Raw genomic sequence first — 5,869 nt, 5'->3', positions numbered from 1 at the left:
CTTGGAACCGCATATGCGGAAGAAGGGCCGCACCTGCGGAGCCGCAGATGCGGTTGGGCGGAGTTTAATAAATTCCGCAGATGCGGAGAAATGACCGCAGAAGCGGTACCGCAGAAGCGGCTAATTGACCGCAGATGCGGTTATGTCTGGGCAGAAAGTATATATGGTTCTTCTTCGCGATTTTTGAAGGGTTTATTCATTTTAACTTCGGACTTAGAGATTTTTGGGCGACTTTGAAGAGGGATTTCAAGGGAACTTCGATAAGGTAAGGATTTTGGACCTAAAACACAATTCTATGGTGATATTTCATGAATTAGTACTGAAAATTTAGAGATTTATGGATTAAAAATGGAGGTTTAGGGCTTGAGATTAAGAGAGTTTAAATTGGGGATTGAGGGGTCAATTGGACTCCGATTCTTGTGTTTTGGATATGTATGAACTCGTGGGGAGATAAGGAACCCGTTGATGTAAAAATTTCTGAGTTTCGAGAAATGGGCCCGGGCTCGGGTTTCTGCTCATTTCGAGATTTTTGATATTTTTTGATTGTTTTCGCTTGGGCTTTGTTCCCTTATCATATTGTGACGTATTCGCTCTGATTTTGGTTAGATTCGACGCGCGAGGAGGCCGATTTGAGAGGCAAGGGCATAGCGAGCTAGAGCTTTGGCCGGTTTGAGGTGAGTAATGATTGTAAATGATGTCCTGAGGTTTTGAAACCCCGGATTTGCACAACGTAGTGCTATGTTGAGGTGAGACACACGTTGTACGATGAGCGTGGGGTCCATTACTACTGGGGATTGTGACTTGGTCCATCCCGATTGATGATTTCACCGCATTTTTGTTTGAGATTTAATTATTATCATTATGATTTGGGCTAGTTGCCATGTTTGGGGCCTTGTGCCGACTTGTAGAACCCTTAGGGGCATTATGACTGATTTTTCCTCACTTTACTTATTAAAAATCATATCCTCAGTCATGTTTCTATTTGTTTAAAACAATGTGAACCGATTTTATCAATGCTAATCCTAAATGAGGGAAAAATGTGGGCTGAGATCCCTACCTTATATTATTGTGCCCGAGAGACTGTGAGTAAAATGACTGAGAGGGGTTTAGAACCCAATAGTGAGGATGTTATATATATATTATGGATCGGGCTGCACGCCGCAGCAAATGTTTATGTGGATCGGGCTGCGCGCTGCAGCGATATAGCGCTTGGGCTGTAGGAGCCCCTCCCGGAGTCTGCACACCCCCAGTGAGCGCAGTCGACTATTTATATGGATCGGGCTATGCGCCACAGCGATGTACGGATCGGGCTGCACGCCGCAACAGTTATTTTGATTATTGGTTATTGTGAGAGATATATGGTTACTGTGTACGAGGAACGGAATTATACTTGTTAAATACCTGATAAACTACCTGTCTTACCTGATCTAAGGATATTTCACTTGACTTATTCACTATTTTTGCTGCTTTGAGTTGATTTACTGCTTGATATAGAATTGCTTAGTGCCTTTACGTGATTTCTTACTGTCAGCCATTAATTATGATTATTACGCACTGGGTCGGAGTACTCACATTACTCCCTGCACCTTGCGTGCAGATCCAGATGTTCCCGAGGCATAGAGAGTTTTCCTGCTGTTCATCATTTACCAGAGTCATCGAGGTAGCTTCATGACGTACGCAGACCCGATTTCTCCTTCTATCTTCTTTACTTTCAGTATTCTTAGACTATCTCTGTATTAGGCTGTTTAAAGGCTTATGATAGAGGCTCTTGGCTTGTGACACCGGATCGGTTGGCTATATAGTGATGTTATTATGATTTCTGCACATTTTATCTACTGTTTCAGACTTCTATTTATATTAAATTGGTACTTAAACCCTGTTAGTTGTTAATGAACCCTATAAAAAAGGGGTTATGATTGATAATTGGTCGGGCTTGCCTAGCAATGTGTTGGGCGCCATCACGACCGGGGTTGTGATTAAAATCCTGCAGCACCTACATTTACATATGGTTAGAATACTAATGTCATAAACAAGTCTGCTTGTGAAAATCAAGTATCCTATAATCAAGGACTAGAAGTTGTTGCAAGTCAACTGGGAATCTATACATTCACAAAGGACCAATATGATCAAATTATTCAGCTGTTGAACAAAATAGGAGTCACAACAATCACCAACAATGAATATTCAACAGCTAATGTAACATGTATTGATACAGCACTATTGGTTTCAAATGGTTCACAGGAATGGATTATAGACACTGGTGGAACAAACCATATGGTGTCTGGTACTAACCTTCTGAATAAATCTACAATAGTTCAGACAGTCAATCCTAAGAAGGTTCTGTTACCCAATGGTGATGTGTCTCTAGTCACACACACAAGGGCAAGCTCAATTTCTGACAAAAGCACTTAACTAATGTATTTCATGTGCCTCAATTTAAGTATAATCTTCTTTCAGTTTCAAAAATGACTAAAGAACTGCAGTGTGCAGCAACATTCTTCCCTGGCTTTTGTGTTTTTCAGGATCTCTTCACTGGGAAGGTGAGGGAGATTGGTAAAGAAGAAATAGGATTGTACATACTATTAGCTCAACTGGCAAGGAATAATCAGAATATTGTGTATGTTGCAAAGGGATTGACTACAAGTAAAGTAAATCAGATCAATGTAGAGCTATGGCATCAGAGATTTGGACATGAGTCTATTTTAGTGCTTAAGAAAATACTGCCTATTAGTTTACAGAATATCAGAGACAAAGTAGATAAATGTACAATTTGTTCTGTGCTAAACAAACTAGATTGTAGTTTCCTTCTGGTGATATCGGAAGTGTATGCTGTTTTAATATGATTCATGTAGCCCTATGGGTCCTTATAGAGTAGCTACTTTTGATGGCAACAAGTACTTTCTAACAATTGTAGATGATTACAGTAGAATGACATGAGTGTTTATTCTCAAATAGACATAAGATGTACATAAGTGTTTACAATATTTCTTCAACTTTGTCAAGACTCAATTAAATAAGATCATCATTATTATTAGAACAGACAATGGTACAGAGTTTGTAAATTCTCTTTGTGAACAAATGCTCAAGGACCTTAGGATGATAGATCAAAGAACCTGTGCTTACACCCCTCAACAGAATGGGGTAGCTAAAAGAAAGCAGAGACATATTTTAGAAGTAACAAGAGAGCAAGCTCATATCCCTATCAGATTCTAGGGTCATTGTCTTACTGCAGTTTATATAATTAACAGGTTTCCCAGCTCAGTAATTGCAAATATATCTCCTTATGAAAGACTACATAACAGAAAACCATCTCTAAGTCACAGGTCGGTAATTGGCCATAACCGACCAACTTTGGTCGATTTTTGGCGAATTTCTAGTAGTGATAAGGGAAGATTAAAAATTATCAAATAAGTTAGTTAAAAGTGGTTACAAGTCTGTTAGTTGTTAGTTTAGTGCTTAGTATTAGCTAAGCATAAAGGGGCCATCACATATTCGGAAAACAGACTTCTAATGAAACCATTTCATCCTCTCTCTATCATCTCTGTACTCTCTATCTTTTTTTTCCTCAATTTAAATTTTCTCATGATAATCAGTGGCAGAGATATAATTTTCATCAAGAGAATTGAAAAGGTAAAGAAAGTACGAATACGAAAAAGCCAAGAGAATTCAAAAAAATTGAATTTATATACATAATATAATTTTCTAGCAAAGAGGGTTGGCTGAACCTCCTTCTTCCCGCCCCTTAGCTCCGCCTTTGATGATAATATGTGGCGACTAGGTACTTTTCTTAGAAAGGATTCTCTAAAACTAAAAGGACATGGAAATTAAATACAAAATAGAAAGTGCATTGAGCATAGGGAAGAAACTAAATGTTTGATCTCATTGACCGTGAATGATTAATGCATTCCAGGCTAGCAAGAAAACATCCATCCACCACCATCACACTGACCTAATGAACTTCCAACCCATAAACTAAAACCCAAAAATTAATGTTTATTTTAGGACGACAATCTAATAACACTACTGTGATATATATATATATATATATATATATATATATATATATATATGTATATATATATATATATATATATATTGTTTCAATTTTCTGCTATACTAGTGGAGATTTTAGATAAGAAAGCAATAAAATATTTCAAAGTTATACGTTCAAACTAATTATGATTTGGTATATCTCACAGCAAACATCGTTATAAGCTACTTGACTATATGATAGGCAATTAAACGTACTAGATACATTTTATTACGTTAAAAGACCACACAATTCGTCAGGTTTACATGATATGCCGTCACACATATCAATATAAAAGGGTAAACTATCCATTGGTTTTTCAAACTGAACAAGTAAAATGGATATCTATTTTTAATATAGTGCACAAGTAAACTTGGACGGATAGAGTACATTAGAAATCACAATAAACATCTGATCTTTCTTGAGACCGATATTTAAATTATATCATCGTTAGTCCAATGAACTAAAATTTTCTGCAAAAGGTCAATGAAAATAATCCCCTTTTTTTTTATTTTTAAAAATAGCCAGATTTACAACTGATCGTTCAAAAATAGCCCAATTTCAAAAGTAATCGAAATTTAGCCACTTTTTATGTAAAGATAAATCTGAGCGAAAATACTGTTCAAAACTCGAAAAATACTCCAGTATATTATGCTGGAGTTCCAGCATAAGTATACTTGAACTCCAGCATATTATACTGGAGTTCCAGGATAGTATGCTGGAACTCCAGCTTAATATGATGGAGTTCCAGCATAATACACTAGAACTTCAGCATAATATACTGGAGTTCTAGCAAGTATTATGGTCCAGTATAATATACTGGAGTTTGGAGCACCAGTGCTCCAGTCTCCAGTATATTATACTGGAGCCAGCAAAGTATACCGGTCCAGCATAATATGCTGGAGTTCATACACAAGTGCACCGAACTCCAGTATATTATGCTGGACCGGTCTCTATTGCAGCAAAACGGTGGCTATTTTTCATTGACTTGGTAAACGCTGGCTATTTTTGATTAACCAGTCCGAAAACTGGCTATACCGTGAAATTTTGGCCACATTTATTCATGTTTACTCACCTTATTGGCCTCTTGCCTTGAGCTTTAGGAGACAAAGCATTTTCGTTGTAAATGTACAGTCTTTATTGATGTTGCAGTTTCCATTGATGCACAATAACTTTTGAATGTGGGCCAAATAGAAGGCCCAACATATCATGTCGATGCAATTAAGGCCTCCTTGCCCCAGCATATGAGTCATTCATTTTTATGTTAATCTATATTTCAATTATAAGATACGGGGTGTGTTGGTCATTTTTCATAGAAAATATATTCAATAAAAACGATTATCCTAGGGAAAAAAAAATCAGCGTTTGGTAAATGAAAAGTATATTAAATTTTACGGAAAAGGGTTCAAAATGCCCCTAAACTATAGGAAAGGGTTTAAAATATCGTTCATCCACCTATTGGGCTAACAATACCCCTCCATCCACCTCTTGGTTCACTTATGCCCTTTGACAGTTAGGTCAATGTTGAATTAAAAATAATTATTATTCCTTTTATAAAACTTAAAAAAAAATATTTCACAAAATATTTTCGTTTTTTTAAACTAATGCACCAGNTAAAGTCTTCTTCTTCTTCTTCTTCTTGGTTTTTCAGTTTTTACAAAAAACAATTCAGTTTTTACAAAAAATTAAATTTTTTCAATTTTTTTAAAGCATTTTTTTTTGTAAAAATTGTAAAAACAGAAAAAAAATATTTTTAATAAAATATTTTCGTTTTTTAAAAACTGAAAAAAATATTTTCAACAAAATTTTCGTTTTTGAAAAATATTTTTTTTTTTCATT

Source organism: Nicotiana attenuata, chromosome 4 (genome assembly GCF_001879085.1).
Source record: "Nicotiana attenuata strain UT chromosome 4, NIATTr2, whole genome shotgun sequence".
Taxonomy (NCBI): domain Eukaryota; kingdom Viridiplantae; phylum Streptophyta; class Magnoliopsida; order Solanales; family Solanaceae; genus Nicotiana; species Nicotiana attenuata.
The sequence above is the reverse complement of the archived record's forward strand: the minus strand, read 5'-3'. Positions refer to the sequence as shown.